Genomic DNA, 20,455 nt, shown 5'->3' on the forward strand with positions numbered 1-20,455 from the left:
TAGCTGGGCCGGGGGCCGGGCTGCCTGTGGGGAAGGAGCATTCGAAGGCCATAACCCAGGGACTGGGGCAGGCGAGGGTGGGGAGCCCCGGCCCCAGGGACCAGCAGGTGCGGCCACAGGGCAGGTGGGCGCAGCACCCTGCAGGCGGCAGGAACCGGACGCCAGGGGATCTGGGCCCCAACACCTCCATCGGTCTCGCCCACAGAGCTCCCCCCCCAACCCCGGCTCAGGCCCTTTCATCTGCCTCCCACGCCAGTCCCGGCCAACCTTCCCAGCTGCACAGCCGCCACGCCCGCTCTCCCCCCCACCCCCGCGCCCCGGCCCCTCACCACGCCCCTGCCTCTCCCACAGCTCCCCCTGCCGCAGGCCTCCCCGGGCTCCCGCCGCCCAGATGCTGACCTCGGGATTCTGGCCGGGGCCTGGGACGCAGTGTGCCCCCGGGGAGCCACCCCTCCCCGTGAAGCAGGGTTCCAGGGACGGTGCGGTCCCCCAGCCTCCCTCTCTAGTGGCCCTGGGACCTTCTCTCTGCCCCCCACCGCCCTAAGGTCACACACCTACCAGGGCCTGGGGAGCAGGCGGTGACAGTGAATTCTCAATCTGTGAGCTGGATTTCTGTCATTCCAGCAAGATCCTTTGTCCTGACGATGCAGAGGCCAGCCCAGCAGACACAGGGCTGTACAGGACGGCGGGGGGGGGGGGGGGGGGGGGGGGGGCCACCCAGGCCCGCGCCCACAGGCAAGGCGGGGGTGCCACTGCCCTCGCGAGGCCTGAGGCCAAATGTGCCGAGACTCCGGGCAGTGGGTTGGCGGCGAGTTCACCGATGCAGGGAGTTTGATTTCATCCTGAAGCAACAGGGGGCATGAGGGGGTCCTCAGTGGGGTCCGACGATCAAGGCCGGGGGTACGGAAACTGGTCGGAGACGACGCACAAACACGCCTGCCCTGGGCGTCAGCACCCACGCAGCCAGCCTGGGCTCTGGGGGTCCTAGAACTTGCTGTCTCCGGCCCCAGGACTCAGGACCCCTGCCCCGGCCCCACCCCAGGAAATGAGCGGAGCACACCCCACCCAGCTGAATGGTGGGGCCCTCCCCGGGGGCTCCAAGAGCAGGGTGGGGCCTCTCTGGCCTTTGGACACGGCGTGCTCGACCTCGTCGCCCAGAGCCTCCCAAGATCTCAGGGGAGAGTCGGGTGTGGCTCCAGGCCCCCCACCCCGGGCCATGCAGGTGCCCCCCCCCGCCCCAAGTCCTGCAGCTCTGGAGGCAGCGCTGCCCCAGGAATGAGCACTCTCAGGGCCCAGCACGGAGGGAGGCGGTCGGCCGGGGCTCAGGCTGGGCGCCCCCTGCCCCCCAGGGCTGCCCCCAACCTCCAGGACGGGTGCCCCCGCTCCGCAGGCGCCCCCACCCCAAGGGCCCCTCCAGGGAACGCTGAGGTGGGGTGAGGCATCCCCTGGAACTCCTGCAGGTCGGGGCAGGGCCGCAGGCCTGCGCTGGGGGCAGATTTCGGGAAGAAGTGGGTTTTCTGTGTCGTTTCTCCGTCTGCTGCGTCTCCCGCCCATCCAGGGAGCTGAGAGCTTCCACCGGGTCCTCCCTCCTACCCACCTGCCCACCTGCCCACCTGCGCGGCCACCTGCCACTGCCAGCGGCTCCGGGGGGCGGGGCCGGGGGCGGGGCGGGGCCGGGGAGGCCAATCAGGCAGGCCGAGGCCCCGCAGACCCAGCCTGCGAGGAAGGGCCCCGCCCCCTGCCCTGGGGCGCCCCCTCCCCCGCCCCCCTCCCCAGCACCCTCCACTCCCCAGCCCTCCCAGCCCTGAGGTCCTACCTACCTGGAGGGTGCCCCCCGCCCCCCCTCCCGTGACCCTCGGTGACCTGCGGAGCCGGCAAGGCCAGTGGCTGAGCTGCGGGAGAACTGGGGGCAGCCCCTCCCCACCTCCGCTCTGGAAAGGTCTGTTCCTTAACGGAGGCCCCAGCAAGTGTCCCAGAGCCAGCAAAGCCCTCCTCGCCTCGCCCCGGGGTCACCAGGAAAGGGACATCTGGGGAAAGGGATGTCCCTGGGGAGACGCAGCCAGAAGGCCCGGGGGGACCCCAGCCGTGCCCCCTGCGGGGCCCGAGAGTGGCCTCCCACTGCAGCCAGAGTGGGGTCCCCCAGAAGACCTGAGAGGACCCCAGCCGTGCCCCCTGCGGCCCCCCTCCTGGCCGTCCTGGGTGAGGGCTCCTCGCAGGCCCCGCTAGCCCATCCTCAGTGGCCCGAAAGGCCCACCGGCCCTCTGCCCACGGCCTGGGCATTGTTGTCACTTCAAAGCGAGCCCTGGAAAGGCGGCCCCGCGGCCTCCCCGTCCCTGTCCCCGTCCCCACAGCGCGAGGCCCTGGGGCGGGTCCAGCCCAGTGGCCTACATTCAGACCCAGCTCCGAGGAGCGTCTAAAAATAGGGTGTGACCGGCTGGATGCGGGGCCCTTGGCGCGGGCGGCCCGGGCTTGGAAGGGAGACCGGGAGCTCGTGTCTGTGACCCACAGAGGCCGAACCGCAGTGGGCACCCCAAACCCCGCCCCGCCTGCGTCGGGCTGCAGCCTTCCCCTGCTCTCGGCTCCGAATGTCCCGAAGCACGTCCGAGTCCCCTTTACAGGGGACCCAAGTACAGAGACGTGAACAGAGGCACCTGCGGGGCCGCGGGGGCAGTAGGCACTGCGGGCCGATGCCTGGCATTGGGGGGCGGGAGAATGGGGGCTAGGGGCCTGGGGGGGCACCCCGGGAGGCCTGGGACAAGCAGGCCGGCAGCCACCACCCCTCCACTGTGTCCTAGCGTCCACCTGCCGTGCCTCCTGCCCCGAAGTTCACGTCTTCGCCAGTCCCCAGAGGGCTCGGGGGCCCTTCCTCCTGCCAACGCCCCCTCACCTGGGGATCCAGAGGGAAGGGGTTCCGGGGAACATGTGGGGAGAAGCCAGGGTCAGCGCTCGGGTCCTGGCACCAGCCTCCTTCCCGATGCCCACCCAGGACAAGGGGGGCAACAGGAGGCTGGGCCCTGGCTGGAGGGTGGGGGGGTTGGGTCAGGATGCGGCTGTGCCCAGCGGCCCCTCCCAGGGCTGGGGGCTGGGGGCTGGGGGCTGGGCCGACGGGCGGTCAGCCGTGGGCAGAGGGGGCAGGCAGGGGTGTAAGGGTGGGGCCTGCCGGCGGGCCAGCTGCAGTCACCCCTGCTCGTCGCGCAGCCACTGAGTCATGCGGGGCGGCCGCTCCACCTCTCTGAACCTCATCCGTGGATGCAGCCGACCAGGCCCGCTGGCCCTCAGGAAGGATCTCCCAGGGGGGCCATCCGTGCAAAGGCCCCGTCCCCCACCAGCCACCGGGGCCTCCCCCACACCCCTCCTGGGCCAGCTGCACCAACGCACTCTTTCCCCAGCCTCCCTGCAGCTCCAGGGACCCACCGGAGGGAAGCAGAAGCCGCGCTGTAGGGCTTAGGGCAGCTCCCGAGAGCAGGCCAGGTCAGCTCAGAGCGTCCCCACCGCCCTGGGCCTGTCCCCTTCCTCCAACCTGGAATGCAGACATGAAGGAGGGAGCCCCGGCAGCCGTCTTTAACCATGAGGCAGCCATGAGCATGCTGTGCCGAGCACCGTGGAGGAGCAGAGAAGAGGAGCCCGGGTCCCTGATGAGACCTCGGAGCCGCCACGCGGCCCCCAACTTCTGCTGAAGGGAACCAGCCCCGCATATTTTCAAGCCCAGCAAGTCGGGGCTCGGTCCCTGGCCGTCCCGGTGGGGCTGCATCTGCTGAGAAGCGCAGACCCAAGGCCAGGCACTCGCCCCCACTTGCCACTTGTGCGTGTCTGTCATCCATGTGCCACAGGCAGCCTAGAAAGTGGATCCCGCCAACCTCTGTCCAGTGAGGAGAATGAGGTCAAGGAGGGTCAGCCACCTGCCCGAGAGCCACGGCCGGGAGGGGCGCCAGGGTGAACCCAGTCCGAGGACCCCAGGCTCCCCCCTGGCCGAGGGCCCCCACGCGTGAGAGGCATCAAGGTGCTGCGCCCGACAGCCAGCGTGAGGCACGTGTGCAGCCTGGTGCCGGGGTCGGGGGCGGGGGGGGGGGGGGGGCTCGCCTCTGCAGGGCGGGGCCGGGCGGGGCGGGGGCTGGAGGCCTGTGACGCGGGACCCCAGCTGCAGAGGCCCGGCTCCCAAACCGCCGTCCGCACGCTGAGCGCAGCTGGTATCCACGCGGTGCTCCCCACGCGCTCGCCCGCCCTTGAGGGGCTTCAGCCCGTGGGGGGGACAGGTGGACACGCCTCGCCACGTGCGGGTCACACCTCCCTTTTCTGGTTATAAATAAAACACCGGAAGGGGTGCCTGGGTGGCTCGGTTGGTTAAGTGTCCGACTCTTGGTTTCGGCTTACCTCGTGACCTCACCTCAGGGTCGTGAGATCGAGTCCCGCGTCAGGCTCCGCACTCAGCGGGCGGTGGGGGGGGTGTGAGGGGGGTCTGCTTGGAGATTCCCTCTCCCTCTCCCTCTGCATCTCCCCCTGCTCTCTCTCTCTCTCTCTCTCTAAAATAAATAAATACATCCTTTTTTTAAAAAAAAAGAAAATTTAGAAACTGCAAAAAAGAAGTCTAAAGGCAGACATGACCGTCAGTACGGCTGGGAGTATCCGTGACGTCTCTAATTCATGAGGAACCTGCAGCACCTTCCCCGCGGAAGGCCGGGCACCCTCCCCGCCCAGGCCCCAGGTACGAGTCAGGCTGTGTGGCCCCGGGCGCGGTGGCTCACCCGGGGGTCGGTCCCATCAGGCGAGGCCAGGAGGGCAGCAGCCCGAGCCCCGGACCAGGCCCCTGCCCGTCTGGCCCAGCCCCTCCTCTGAGGACAGCCTCGGAGGGTTCAAGATCAAAGAACTGAAGTGTGTGAACTGGAGGGGGAGCCTGGGGCGGGGAGGCAGTGGGAGGCCCTGCCCTGCTCCCTGCAGCTGCTGCACCCACGCCCCTGCCCTCGGGCTCCACGGCCCAGCAGGTGGGGCTGTCCTGCCTGCCCAGACAGGGCCGCGCCTGGACCGGGATGTGCACATCAAAGGAGCCAGGCCCGGGCAGAGGCAGGCAGGCTGCAGTGGGCGGCCCCCTCCTTCCCCCTCCTTCCCCCTCCTTCCCCCTCCTTCCCCCTCCTTCCCCCTCCTTCCCCCTCCCCCCTCCTTCCGAAGCTGTGCCTGCTGCTGCAGCGCCTGCCCTGAGAGGGGGTGGCCTGCCCCCCAGAGCCCCCCTCCCCGGCTCCACACCCTGGGCAGAGCCCCGCCTGGGCCCAGAGGAGGCACCCGGACCCTCTCCTGGGGGCGGGGGGGGGTGGCCGGCCTGGCTCCTGGACACGCTCTCAGGAGCCCACTCGAGTCCAAAAGCACCTGCTGTGGGAGTGGCCAGGGGTGGGGACCGTGCACCTGCTTCGGAGGTGGCCGGTGCGTGCAGATGTGAAAGCACAGGCCTGGCCGTGCTGGGGTGACACACACGGACAGACTGCAGCCCCCGAGGCTGACTGAGAGCCCTGCCCACGGCCCCTCCCCGTGGAGACGGGACCTGACGCTGGGCCGGGTCTCCGGGCCGGGGAGTCCTTCGGCCTCTGGCTGACTCTGCCCAGGCCAGGGCCATCCCCTGCAATCTGGACGTCCCGTGTCGCCCCTGGCAGGCAGGACAGAGGCTCCCCTGGCGGCTCGGGGTCGGGGAGACACTGGAGGGGCAGCACGCAGCCTGGCCCCGAAGCCCCAGCCCCAAGCCCCCCAGAGGCCCCGGCCAGGCAGCCGAGCGTACACCCGCCATTGGCCCAGAGCGTCCCCAGTAGACAGCAGCACACGTGTCCCCTGCAGGGGTGAGGGTGTCCTCAGCTGCGGTACTGGTGACAGCCCCTGGCCACAGAATCACGCCCCCGACACGCCCACACCGTGAGCCCCAGAACCTGCAACACAGCCCCTCACGCAGGTGGAGGATCCCAAGGTGGGCAATCACCCTGGGCTTCCTGGGGGCGCGTGTCACAAGGGGGAGGCCGGGGGGCCGGCAAGGCAGAGGGGGGCAGGGCCACGAGGCGCAGGGCCTCCAGGGGTGGGGAGGCGGGGGGAGGGGTCCCCTCGGAGCGTCTGGAAGGAGCCCGCCCGGCTGACCCCTGGCGCTGGGGTGCCCGACCTCCGGAGTCAAGGGAACGAACCCGCATAAGCCATTGATTCGGGGCTGGCTTACCCGGGCGCCCTCGGCCCCAACGGAGCCCCCGCCGGGTGCCGCGGAGGAGACACGGGTGAGCACCACCCACCGGCGCCCGCCTCTCCGGGGCCGGGCACCACAGCCCAGGAAGGGGCCCCGTTGTGTTCTGGGTGCAGGTTTCAGGGGTGCTGACTCACCCCGTGGGACAAGCCACCCCTGCCCCTCTGCGGCTGCAGTTCACACTGTAGTGAAAACGAGGGAGATGCGGGGAGGCCAGAGAGGGCGGTGGGCGGGAAGCCGCGGAGGGGGTAGCGGGGCTCCTGACCACCCGCTTGAAGTTGGGGCACCGGCAGGCAGCGGGGAGACCCAAGGGCGGGCATGGGATCGCCCCCTGCGTGTGCACCAACCAGCTCCACGCGGCTCCCCGGGGACGGCCGGGGTCCCCAGCTGCCTCCCAGAGGCCACCCCCGGCCCAGGCACTTAACCATGGCCGGTAGCGGGTGGGGGCCCCTCAGAGGAGCCCAGGGCTCTGGCAGGCCCTGAAGCCCCCAAGGGCCGGGCAGGGAGGCCGAGGCTGGAGAGGACGGAGTCCCCGAGGATAAGGCCCCTCCCCTCCCGGGTCCCGGATAAGGCCGGTGCCCACCTGCCAGCCGCGGGCCAGCCCCGTTCCCTCCACCCGCCGCCCCAGGGACGGTCTGAGCCGCGTGTCCCCCTGCGTCCATCCGGACGGTCCTGCCTGTCCCCTGCTCAGGCTGAGTCCAGGGGGCTGGACCCCACCTCCCGGGCTCAGGGCACTGCCGTCTGGCCCAGGGGAGCCGGCCTCAAGACACGGGAGCCTTTCTGCCCAGCGAGGAGCCCCTGTCCAGGCTCAGGGCTCCAGCCGCGCCCCCGGGGGACCTCTCCAGGCACCCGGAGCCCGGACCCTTCCAGGGCACGCTCCCTCAGGCCCCCGCCAGCCGCGTGGACCCGAAATGATGGGTCCTGCCTGGAGCCTGCTTCTCCCTCTGCCTGGGTCTCTGCCTCTTTCTGTGTCTCTCATGAATAAATAAATAAAATCCTAAAAAATAAATAAATAAAATAGCGTAGAAACCTATAGCTCGTATAAATATAAATCCTAATAAATCATAGGAGGACAGGACGGAGGGGATCTCAGTTAACATAGTAACAAAACTGACAAAACCCCAAGGAATGGACTTAACAAGACATACAAAAATTCGACGTGATGAACATTTTTTAAATGCATCTTTGAGTCACAGATGACTTTTGAACGAACGAAAAGGTCCGCATGTATCTGGGTGGACAGACCCAACGTCACAGAGATGTCAATTCCCTGCAGCCTCATCTGAAACATTAATGTGATTCCAATGAAAACGCCTGGAAGACTTTATTTTTTTAAAGATTTTATTCATTTATTCATGAGACACAGAGAGAGGCAGAGACCCAGGCGGAGGGAGAAGCAGGCTCCGTGCAGGGAGCCCGATGCGGGACTCGAACCCGGGACCCCAGGGTCACACTCTGAGCCCAAGGCGGACGCTCAGCCACTGAGCCACCCAGCCACCCTCCTCCAAGACGTTTTAAATAGAAAACTAAATCCAATTAAATCAGAACATACTACGAAGCATCATAGTTACAACCGCGCGGCGCCGTCCCATGGGCAAACGGGTCCACCCGGGACCCCACCCGGGACAGCGACTCGGCCGGTGACGCTGGGACAGCTAGAGCTGGCCGCGGAGAGGGTTCGAGGACCTCGCCTGTGACGCCAGAGTCAACAGTATGAGCAGAAGCGAGGAAACCGGGAACGCATCGGAGAACCCGCGGGGGGAGGCGCCCGCCTGTGCCTCGGCCTTCGCGCAGGTGACCGCGTCCGGAAGCCCTGAAATTGGGAGCGAACAACGTGGTACGTCAAGTAGTTTGGGAGACTCCAGACTCTGGGATGAAAGAAGGATCCAGGGGACACCGCGCCCGCCCCCCACGAGACAAGCCATCAAAATCGTGATTTTGGAGCCTCTGGGTCCTGAGCTGGGGACGCAGGTGGGCTGAGCAACCCCCACCCTAGCCCCACGGCCCCACAGGCAGCAAGGCCAGGCGCAGAGACGACTGACGTTTCTACAAAGTCCCTCGGGCCTGGAGGGGGCTGGCGTGACAGTGTGGGGGCCCCGGGGGACCAGACACAGGGAGCACGTCCTTGGGGGCCCCGCTCGCCCCGGGCCTGGCTGCATCGGGGGCAATGCAGGGGGCTCGGGGGAGCCTCCGGGTAGCTCAGGGCACGCAGAGGCTGGGGGCTGCGCGAGTGGGCGACCAGGACAAACCCCCACACCCCTGGTTCTGTGTGATGCCAGGCAGGTGTCTCTGTGGCAGCCACAAGGACCCCCTGCATTTGGGATGTGCGGAGTAGGGGGTGCATGTAGGCCCAGCACTGGGGACCCTGGGCCGGGGCGGCAGGAGGCCCAGCATGGCCCGTCTTGTGTCTGGGGTTTAGTGAACAGGGCTGCACCCGGGTGAAGGCAATGGCTACAGGGCAGGGGGACCTCGAGGCAGGGGGACCCAGGGTCTGTGGGAAACTTCCTGCAGGTCTATAGGTCTTTCGAAAATAAAGAGTCTTTAAAAACCAACAGGGGTGAGGAGCGGCTTACGCAGCCGTTTCCTTTGCCCATCTTCCCGCGTGGGGAGGGGACGGCACGTGGCCCCGCACACAGTCCCCTGCCGCTTGGCCTTGACCTCCGCGGTAGGAACATGCAGGGACTGGTCACCACGGAGGGCGCGGGCATCTCAGCTCAGAGGGCAGGCACCCAGCGGGTGCAGCTCCTGCGCGCAGAGAGGCCCTGGGGCACCCGCGACGGGAAGCACCCTGGCCCTGGACGAAACTGCCCGCCCCGCGTCCACCCCGGTGAACCGCCCTGTGGACGAAACGCATAGGCGAGGATCCGGGGAGGCAGGGACCGCCCGCCTTGGCGAGGGGGTGTCCGTTGCTGAACCCCCCCCTCCCGGGGTGGACAATTTAACCCTTAGACAAAAATTACACCGTGTTTGCCGGGAAGGAGCCTTCCGCCGGCCTCCGCGCCGGAGCAATGACTAGAGGACGAGCCTGGGAAACCCGCGGGTGCCCGTGATCCCGAGAAGGCGAGCGGAGCGCACGTGGACACGCGGGGAGATGTAGGGCACGTGGACACGCCGCACGGGAGGAAAGCACAGGGTGCGTTAAGTGTGGAGCAGGGGGTAGGAGAGACGGGCGCACGCGTGTACGCAGGGCGAGCCGCTGTCCGTCGCCGGGCTCTGCACCTGCGACGCCCGCCCTGTCTCCCTGCGAGCCCCGGGGCTGCCCGGGCAGGAGGCCGCGCTCTCCGAGCAGCCCTCAGCGGCTCTGGACTCGGAGCGGGGACGGGCTTCAGGCTCAGGAACCTCAGCTAGCCGTAAGCCTTCTGGAATCGGCGGCGGCTCGGCAGCAGGTGGCGCAGAGCAGGTGTCACTAATGCAGAATGAATGAATGAATGAATGTGCTCACGCGGAGGGGGAGCGCCCCCAGGCCTCTGCAGCCTGTCTCGCCCCCGCCCCCGACCCCGGGACAGCGGCTGCGGCCACAGGCCCTGGCGTCCAGCGGGCAGGTCCCCTGCACCAGGGAGGGGTCCCGTGGACACGTGCCGGGCCTTGGGCCACCCGGCCTGTCCCTCCCTCTCTGCTCAGCCCCATCCCTGTGTGCTCATCGGGGCAGCTGCTCCCAGCGCCGGGTGGGGCGAGGGTCCCGGTCCACAGCTGGGCCGAGCCCTGCACGTCCAGGGAGGCAGAGGCACCTACCGATGGGTCCCGGGGTCCCGGGGTCCTGGAGTCTGTATGTCCCCGGGACAACGGTCAGTGTTACGTGTCCACTCAGGACGCTCTGCTGGAGGGGCCTGTTACGGGTGGGTGGGCGCCCAGAGGCAGCGGACGCCCTACGAGATGACCCTCCTGGTGCCGCGGCCTCGGGCTCGTCCAGTGCCCACCCCGGGGTGGCGTCTGTGTAAGCCATTCTTTAATGGGGGATTTCCTGCTAAAAATCACGCTTGCAAACTGCTGGTGGAGGAGCCGGGCCCCATCAGCGCCCAGGAGGAGGCACTGCGGCCGAGGGACGCCGGGCTCCAGCCCTCCGCGCCGTGTGGACGCGGCTCAGCCCGGCCCGGTCCCGTGGACCACGTGGGGTGGAGCTGCCGGCGCCGCGGGCAGGGCTGGGACGCAGCCTTGGCAGGGAGCCCCCCGCATCCATGCCTGGCAGCCAGCCCCAGCGCTGTCATCCATCAGGCAGGCTGGATGGAGCCTCGCCCCTGGAAGATTCCAGAATGGTCGGCTTCCACGGTTCCCTTCCCTTGCCACCAAGTGGGGGCGGGGGGCCTCCGGGGGCCAGTGGCCTCCCGTTTCTCTGACCTGCAGTGACTCGGGCTCAGCTCCAGGTCATTCTCCTGAGGCAGGGGCCTCACCCCCAGCCATGCATGCGGGTCCCTCAGTGACCCTGGGGTGACCCGGGGGATGCGGCCGGTGTGCTGCAGAACGGGGGACTCTGTGGGCAGCGCTGGAAGTCAGGCCAACCCCACACCTGAGACCCCAGGCCCCCAGAGCCCCCAGCATGCCGCCCTGGGGTCTGCCCTCGTTTTCAGGGAATCCGGTGCACGGCGGCCCCCAGACCTGTCTTGGGTGACACAGGGCGAGCCCAGGAACTGTGCAGCTTGGGGGCTGCCAAAGAAGCTGGGCTGGTCTCCCCCAGCCCCCCACCAGGCGCCCCAGGGCAAGCTCATTTCCCCAGCACCCCACAGGTACCCCCAGGGCAGGCGGGTCTCCCCCAGCCCCCCCAGGCGCCCCAGAGCATGCAGGTCTCCCCCAGCCCCCCACCAGGTGCCCCAGGGCAGGCGGGTCTCCCCCAGCCCCCCCAGGCGCCCCAGAGCATGCAGGTCTCCCCCAGCCCCCCACCAGGTGCCCCAGAGCAGGCGGGTCTCCCCCAGCCCCCCCAGGTGCCCCAGGGCAGGCGGGTCTCCCCCAGCCCCCCCAGGCGCCCCAGAGCATGCAGGTCTCCCCCAGCCCCCCACCAGGTGCCCCAGAGCAGGCAGGTCTCCCCCAGCCCCCCCAGGCGCCCCAGGGCAGGCCTACGTAGCGGGGAACACCTTGCCCTAACCGAGGTCTGCCCCCAGCCTCTGGGAGGTGCCCTCTGAACCCTCAGAACGTCCAGCCTGGTAGGGGCGCCTTGTTCCCCTGGGGGCCTCGGGGACACCAGTTAGGGGCAGTGCCCTATGGGGGGCGGGGGGCTTCGGGTCACGTGGTACCAGCCGACCTCTGAAGGCCTGGAGCCTGGGGTCAGCTGACACCTGGTGCCTGTGCCCGAGCGCTGGCGCCCCGTGAGGACAGGGCCGGGCTGCCTGCTGGCCGTGCTCCGGGTAACGTGTCGCCGCGGGAGGGCTGACCCAGGAGGGGACGGGAAGCTCCAGGGCAGAGCGTGTCCTGGGCCTGCCCTGCACCCCCCACGGCCACTGTGGCCCCGGGGACGCCGTAACCCAGGGCGTCACCGCCTCCGTGGGCCTGTGCGCCTTCCCTGCGAGTCAGAGGCCTTGCAGGGGGTCTTGGGGGCCAACGCCGGTCGCTGGTGTTGGAGCGAGCACGTCTCGTGTGCACTGTGCCCTCGAACTCGTGTCAGGTGAGGCTGGGCCTTGCCCGTCCCCGGGGCCCCACCCGGGAGAGCCCCAAACATGTGGGGGCTGGGATCATCCACTGGTTCCTCCAACGGTGTTCTCGGTCGGGGGGCGGGGGTGGGGGGTGGGGTCCTACCGCGGCCACCGCCCAGGGCCACCCTGCGGTCACACGGGGGCCGGCCCACGGCTCCACCTCCACCCCGTGGCCGGGCTCGGCTTCAGGGCCCTCCACACAGACCTTGGATTTCAAGCAGAATCAAGGGCTTTTTAGAGTTTGGGCAAAAAAATCTTGTGATTTTTTTTTTTTTTTTCAAATAGTTTGGGCTTGGCAAATCCCAAGCTGCACTGTGCCAAGCGCTCCTTCCTCCTATAATTTAAGGAAGGAAAAAAAACAAAAAACAAAACCACTGTACATTTCAAGGGAAGCTCGGTCTGCACGCCGCCGGTCCTGCCACCATCCTCAAACTCACGCTTTGGAGAAGCTACTCGGTGTCACACAGCCTCATGGAAACTCCTCCCCAGCCAGGGGATTTCCTGCGTTATTTTATTTTATTTTATTTTATTTTATTTTATTTTATTTTATTTATTTTATTTTATTTTATTTCACATTATTTTATTTTACTTTACTTTACTTTATTTTATTTTATCTGATTTCATCTGTCAATAAGGTGCTGCCCCTGCAGAGGGTCAGGAGCCAGGCCAGGGTGCAGGCGGCCAGGTGGGGCTTGCCGAGACCCCCTCCCCAGGGCTGGTGACCCAGAGGCCGGGCCCGACCCCAGCCTGCGCAGGGCTCCTGGGCTCTGAGGCCTGCCCCCCACCCCACCATCCACTGCAGAGCCCAGGGGTCCCCCAGCCACTCGCCTGACCCCCTGGTGTGCCCCCTGGTGTGCCGGGACAGACGGGGACCAGCAAGCACCACCCACACATCCGAAAGGCCCAGACCGGCTCCACTCGGGGTTCTCAGACACGTAGGGAGGGGCTGTCCTACTGCCGTGGGGGCTGAGGATGGAGCATGAGGAAGGCCTGGAGGTCACGGCCAATGCTAGACCTGAGTCCTGCCTCGGGAGAGCTCCCTGGAAAATAGGGCGACAGATGAAGGACAGAGGACAGTCTCCCACGTGAGCAGGTGCCAGGCACGGGGCGGGGCTCTGGCTGGGCCCTCAGGACGGGCAGGCGGGTGCCCGAGATGCAGACCCCTGGCCGGGAGCTCACAAGGCTCCTCCCTGAGGTCCCACGTCCTGCACAGGTGTGTTTCCTGTGGCCTCCGTGGAGGATGGGACTGGGCCTTGCAGGGCCCCACGCCACCTGCCAACGGGCCCCACATCCATGTGTCACGGATCCGTGGAGAGCCTGCCCACCTGCGGGCCACGGCAGCAGAAGCCGGCCGGGGGGGCCAGGCCGACAGGCCGTGGGGCACACGCTGGTTGAGCAGCAGTGAGACGGGGACGGTGATGCCTGCCGGTCCCTGTCACCCACGGGCACCTGCCCCAGCCTGGGGGAAGCCCCTCCCCGCGCAGAGTCAGAACCGAAGTGCTGGGGGTGACGGAGCCAACGCAGCCTGGACCGCGTTGAAGACGCTCCCGTCTCACATCGGTTCAATCCGAGGCTGCAGGGAAGGTTCAGCGTGAGTGACTAGGGAGAGAGGTCACGGCGGTGAGAAGAGACAGGAGAAACGACAGGGTCATCCAAACAGATGCCGGAAAGCTCCATGTCCCTCCCTACCAACATTAACATCAATAAATAAATAAACACATAAACAAACACATAAATAAATAAGTAAATAAATAAATAAACAAACAAACAAATAAATAAATAAATACCACCTCTCAGCAAGGAAAGAATAGGAGAAAACTTCCCCAACTTGATAAAGATTTCTTCTAGAAACCTTCAGCCAACACCATGATGAGTGGTCAAACTTTCAAAAGAAGTCAGCAGGGGGGAAAAACAAACAAACAAAAAAAACAAAAAAACAAAAAACGAGCGTTCTTGACAATTGCTGATATTTTAAAACGTTTCATCAGCCACCAATATTTTACTGGAGATCCCAGTCGAGATGATAACATGTTTAAAAAGGAAGAAAGGACATAAACATTTGGAAATGAAACGATTTGGCTAATTGTAGGTGCTACAAGAAATCAGGAGACGGGCACCCGAAATCCTGTCGGAACTCGCCAGATAATTGGGGCGCCCAGCTGGCTGAGTCCGCGGGGCTTGGGCCTCCTGATCTCAGGGCCACGAGTTCGGGCCCCGCGGTCGGCACGGAGCCGATTTAGAACAAAAATAAAGGAACTAGTTGGGGGGCAGCCCGGGGGGCCCAGGGCTTCAGTGCCGGGCAGGCGGGCGGAGGGACGTGTGTGGCGCGGGTGCCCGGCGAGGGCCCAACCCCGAGTCCACGAAGGGCTCCTCTAAAATCAGGACGACGGGGATCCCTGGGTGGCGCAGCGGTTTGGCGCCTGCCTTTGGCCCAGGGCGCGATCCTGGAGACCCGGGATCGAATCCCACGTCAGGTTCCCGGTGCATGGAGCCTGCTTCTCCCTCTGCCTGTGTCTCTGCCTCTGTCTCTGTCTCTCTCTCTCTCTGTGTGTGACTATCATAAATAAATAAAAATTTAAAAAAATAAAAAATAAAAAAAAATAAAATAAAATAAAATCAGGACGACGAGCAGCAAGGATGAAGGAGAGAGGACGGCAGGCCGAGCCGACAGGCCGCAAGTTTGAGCAAACGCGCCCCACGGCCCCCCTCAGGGCAGGCACCGCCCCACACGGGCCCTCTCGGCTGCGGGTGGCACCCAGCAAGCACCCACGTGCACAGGTGCCGCCCCTTGGGGGACCGCTGGGCCGCGTCTCTTGAAAACATCCAGATGCACGTCCCGGAGCTCGGCGACCCTCCTACAGAAACACGGGGCCGTGCTCCCACAAAGTGCACCCGTAATGTCACCCTGCCTGAAATCACGACACTCCGGGGCAAGGCCTGGGTTCCCTGCGGGGAGACGCAGCCGAGTAGCAGAGTGCGGGCAGCGCACTGCCAATACCAAGGATATCTGCAGACACAAATGCGGAAAGACCGCTGGGACTTTCGGCTTAGTTAAAAACAAAAAACAAGAAAAGCTGCACAACAATACACCTGATCAACCTGAACAAATGTACCCACGTCAGAGCCGGGAGAAGGTTCTGGAAGGGCATGCCCGCAGTGTTGCCTCAATCACCCTGGATGGAGCCTGTGATCTGAGAGGGTGAGAGGGGACTTTCTGTTTTTATTATTCATATACTTCGGAATTTGGAATTTTCTTTTTTTTTTTTTTTCTAAGATTTTATTCATTTATCCATGAGAGGCACAGAGAGATGCAGAGAGAGAGGCAGAGACACAGGCAGAAGAAGCAGGCTCCCTGCAGGGAGCCCGATGCGGGGCTCGATCCTGGGACCCCAGGATCACGGCCTGGGCTGAAGGCAGGTGCTATACTGCTGAGCCACCCGGGGATCCCCTGGAATTTTGTTTTAACGATCACATAGACGTGCGTTACTAGAGTTTGGGGTTTTGTTATGGTTTGTTTTTTTTTTAAGGTTTTTAGAAAACGTTAAATTCTAGTTTGTTGGTCACACACAAACCAGATGTGGCCGAGAGCAACCGTGTTGGGCCACCGTGGCCTCCCCCTCCCCCCGCACCTGCGCCCTCTCCGACGGGGGCGGCGGCCAGAGCTCCCCGTCCCCGTCGCCCTGCGAGCTGACCCTCCTGATGGGGTGGCCCTTCGCGGGTTCCGATCCGGTGTGTGGACACGTGAGCCCCAACGCTGCAGGCCCTCTTGCTAAGGCACCGGGTGTCGGCACAGTGCAGCCACCGCACGTCCCCCTGGATGTTTCTGGGCCCCGGACGGGGTCACGGCCAGCAGGCGAGGCCTCTGTGTTTTCCACACCACAGTCTAAATCTCAACGCCCGGTTCCAGATGGCTCGAAGGTGCAGCTGTCGAATTGGGCATTCGTGGAGGAAAGCTCCTTCTGGAAAATCTGCAGGCGGGCTGGGAAGGAGCCGGAGGCCGGGGGAGGCGGGGCCGGGCGCTGGGGGTCTTCCTGAGGCCACGAGAGGAGCAGAAAGCGCGCTGGCTGGTGACCCGCCCGTCTGCTGGACGCTGCACACGTTCGAGCCTCGTTCTGAGCCCGGGCTGTGCGCCTCACCCACAGAGGAGGGCTCTGGGGGTCGGTCGATAGCGGCCCTCGTGGTAGGAACCAGCCCCGGGGCCCGTCTGTCCGCCTGGACCAGGGCGGGTGGCAACGTCCGGGCGCAGACACTCGGGTGCTGAGTCAAGCCCAGGCAAAGGTGACTGTCGCCCACTCCCCCTCCGCCCCACCTGTCCGTCCCCCACTGGGAGTTCCTGGGCTCGGGAGCCAGAGGTGGGGACAGGGAAGGGGCTTGGCGGGGTGCAGCCACACCCACTGCGGCCCTGCCCGCGACCCCAGGCTTCCCAGGGACAAACTCCAGCCTCACAGTGACAAGTGCCGTCCGCCCGGGGCCTGAAAGTACAGCGAGGACCCCTCACTCTCTCCCCTGGAACGCCCAGGCCCGGGCTGCCCGCCCTCCGGAAGGCACCCATATGGGCTCGTGTCCTCGAAAGAATGTCAGGCCCCTCCCGCCCCGCCCCGCCCGGCTTCGGGGACCAATCCAGTTCACACCCAGGACAACCCAGTTGCATCTTGCTTGGTTTTGAGCTAAAATCCACGCATCGTACAACTAACGACTCTGAACCGTGCGCCAGGGCACCCGGCGCCTCCGCGGTGCTGTGCCATCTCCGCCTCCGTCTGGCCGCGAAACATTTTCACCCTCCACGAGAGCAGCCCCGACCCGTTAGTGGCCGCTCCTTGCTTCCGCGTGGCCCGGCTCCGGGCCGCCCTCGGCGCCCCCATGTTTGCGGCTCGCGCAGCGCTGGACGCTCCCCGTGAGTGGAATCACGCAAGGCGGCTCCCGGGTCTGGCCTCTGTCCCCGAGCCCCACACCGTCGCGGTGCATTCCAGCCGCGGTGGCCTCGCCTGCGCTTCCCTGATGCTCCAGCACGAGGAGGAGCCGCTTCCCATGTGCTTCCGGCCACAATCACTTTACTCTCAGAAAAAAGTCTGTTCAAGTCCTCCGCCCATTTTTCCATAGGGCTCTTTGACCTCCGTGGCCGAGCCCTGAGTCCATCCTGCATCCTGAATACGAGGTCCCTCCCGGGGAGGCGGCCTGCGGACGTTTCCTCCCGCGCGGGCTGTCTTCTCTCTCCACGCCCGGAAGTTTTCAATGTTCATGGTCCAATTGATCTGGGTATTTTGGGGGGGTTTTTTGGTTTTTTTGGGGGGATGTCTGTGCTCTGGTGTCGTAGGTAGGACCCCGCCGCCGAGTCCAAGGCCGCGAAGATTCCGCCCAGGGCTTTCCTCGGCGAGTTTTATAGTCTGGGCTCTTCCGCTGAGGTCTTCATCCGTTTCGAGTTCACGTTTGTGTGTGGTGTGAGGTAGGGCCCCGCGCCATCGGCTGGAAGGACTACTCTTCTCTTGCTTTTGTTGAATGGCCGTGGCTCCTTCTCCTTCGTCAAAAATCAGTTGGCCGTAATGTATCCGGGCTTATTTCCGACTCCCCGTTCTACCCCCTTGGTCTATAGGTTTGCCTGTGGGCCACTGTCATGCTGTTGGGGCTCGTCTTGTGGTTCCGCAGGAAGCTTTCAAATGGGAAAGAGTGAGCGCCTTGGCCTTGTTGGGTGTCTTTTTTTTTTTTTAAGATTTTATTTATTTATTCATGAGAGAGAGGCAGAGACATAGGCAGAGGGAGAAGCAGGCCCCCCTGCAAGGAGCCCGAAGTGGGACTCGATCCCAGAACCCCGGGGTCACGCTCTGGGCCAAAGGCAGACGCTCAACGGTTGAGACCCAAGACGTCCCTTGTTGGGTGTTTTTATAAGACCATTTGGCAAATCAGGGAGCAGCCTTGTCTTGTGCCCATTCTTCCTCTCAGAACATGGAGGCAGCTGCAGCCAGAGCCAGAGCGCTGTAGGGCGGCTCAGCGGGGTCCAGCGTGCTGGGGGGCATGGCAGGACTGGGCTCCCAGGGGGGCTGAGGGCACCACGTCCGCGGGGTCGGGAGCACCTGGAGGCGCTGCCTCACCCCGGCTCCACCCCCACCTGGCTGACACCCCCGGGGCCTGCTCTGGAAGCCCTGCACCTGCCAGACCGCCACCCCGTGTCCCGGCAAGGCCAGCATCCTGGGAGCTCCCGGGCCAAGGCCGAGGGCACAGGCAGCACCCGCAGCTCCACGCTCCACTTCCCCTCCTCCCCAGCAAACCCAGCTCAGCCTGGCGGGGGGCTGTCCGCGAGGCCGTGTCTGTCCCCTTCACCTCCCAGGACGCTCTCTGCGGGTGGGTCCCGACAGTGGCCGGCGTGGGCCCGCCTGCTCGCACGGCGCTGACCCCAGGGGCCTCCCCACAGCGGCGGGCTGTGCTCAGCAGCCTCTGCGGCAGGGTCCCGGCTCTGCGGCCCCTTCGTCCCCGGCGTGTCCCTGCTGCGCTCTGGGGGCTGCAGCTGCCCGGGACCCGCACGGGGAGCCTGAACCTTCCCTGGCCTCCGCTCGCAGCCACGCGGCCCGACCATCCCCGCCCCCTCCCCACCTCCGGGACCAGCAGCCTGCTCCTGTCCCGAAAGGACCCTGTTTCCCTGGGGAGGGCCGCTGGGTCAGCCTCAGATGTCCCCTCCCAGCCAGCAGGATTTTCTCTCCGCCCTGAGAATCACACAGGCAGACCCGGCTCTTTCCATCAGCTGACCCGTCTCAGCCTCACCCGTCAGGGCCCTCCACAGGCCCCCGTGGGACTTAGCCCACGAAGGGGGCAAACCCTGGCCCCAGGCTCTGGAAGGGCCCCTCTCAGAACGTGGGCCTTCCCGGGGAGCCCCCAGGTTTCCTCCCCTCACCCGGCCCTGCCCTGCGCCGGCCAGCTTCCCGCAGGGAGGCTGGTCTGAGCATCATGCGGGCCTGAGATGGGCCTGGGTCCTCCTCAGCCAGGTGGGCAGACCCCGGCCCTTGCTCAGGACGGGCGGACGGGCCTGAGCCTCACTGTTCTCGGCTCCTCCCGGGCCGACGTGGGGAAGGGAGGTCTGTTCCTTGAGGACAGCTCCATGGCGTGGCCGTGTGGTCTGGGGGAGTCGCCGAGTGTCCTGTATTTCGGCATCTTGGCCCACGAGGGGAGCGCAGGTCCCACCCCCGCGGGATCTCACAAAGCACACGGGGGTGAGTGCGTGAGGTCACGTCTGTGGATGCAGCGGAGAGAGCTGGGGTAGAGATGCCAAGGGGGCGGGTTTCCCAGGGGACCCAGGCCAGAGGCAGGGAGGGATGGCTGCCGCAGACACCTGCCACGAGCGCAGCACCTGGGGGGCATCCGGCCAGACCAGCCTACGCAGTTTTAAGCAACAGTACGGCTTCCAAACGGCAAGGTGGCAGCTGGTTTTAGATGCCGATGTTCCTTTTTCAAAATGACAAATGGAAGCCAGGTTCTCCTCCGGCCTCCCCTGGTCGCCACACCTGTCCTCGGCCGGCTGGAGGAAGGTCAGTTCCCCCTCGGGCTCTCTGAGGACACCTTGAGCTCATCTGCGCCCTGGAAACTGCTCTTTGTCTTAGGGACTGAGCAAGCCCTAAGGACAGGCCTGTCGGACCCTGGGCAGGGGGATGCAGGGTCAGTGGAAGGCCCCCCAGGGCAGGAGTGACTTCCCCGCCAGGTCCCCGGAGCCACAGCTCCTGGACACTAAGCCTCTCAGCTCCAAACCTGCCCTAGGAGCAGGGGAAGGTTCTGGTAGTAAACCAGAGACATCTGGGGAGCAGGGAAGCGTCCGGTTTGGTTTCCCGGACCAGTCGGGTCAGCCGTGAGGCCGGGAGCGGGCCGGACGCACAGCCCCTGGGAGCGCTCCTGCTGTGCCCCGCGGCCAGAGTCCAGGCGGCCTTTCCACTGAAGCCGGCTTGGGCGCACCGGCCTGGCCGTGCGGACAAGAAGCTGCAGGGGCCCCGGGTGGACGGACGGACAGACGGACGGATGGCAGAGGCGCAGGGAGGGGCAGCCACGCGTGCAGGGAGAGGCAGCAGCCCAGCAGGAAAGCAGCTCGATTCCGGGGCGCGGGTACCCGAGGGGGCCGGGCACATGGGCGCTTCGTCCCGACACGTCAGGCTGTGCCTGGGTGCCCCGTGGCCGGGCCTCCCCCTGCCTCCAGGAGCCAGGCCAAGGAGCCAGGGAGCGGAAGGCGCCCGGGGAAGACGGCACCCGGCCCCAGGCCAGAGCTGAGTGTGTGGGCTCCGTCCTCCAGCTGGCTCTGCGCTCAGACCCGGGCAACCGCCCCCAGCAGCTCCGCCTCGGGGTGCGGCCCGGCCGCCCCGTGTGGGTGACCCAGCCTCGCGCTGCCTCGGCCTCCCCCGCCCTGGCCGCGGATGAGAGAGGCATGCCCAGACTCCCGGCTGATCAAAGGGCCTGCTGCGCCCAGCCCGCCGCCAAGGAGCCTCGCTTTGAGGTCCGCTGCCTGCAGGGGGGCTGGGAGAGAGGTGGGCTTGGGTACGGGCGGGACCCGCTTTGCCGAGGAGCGGCACCCAGACTTTCTGCGTCCTGCCAACTCCACCCGGCCCCTGCCCCCAGGGCAGCCGGCGAGCTCGGGAGCAAGGGCCCGGTGCTGCGAAGA

This window comes from Canis lupus, chromosome 25 (genome assembly GCF_011100685.1).
Source record: "Canis lupus familiaris isolate Mischka breed German Shepherd chromosome 25, alternate assembly UU_Cfam_GSD_1.0, whole genome shotgun sequence".
Taxonomy (NCBI): domain Eukaryota; kingdom Metazoa; phylum Chordata; class Mammalia; order Carnivora; family Canidae; genus Canis; species Canis lupus.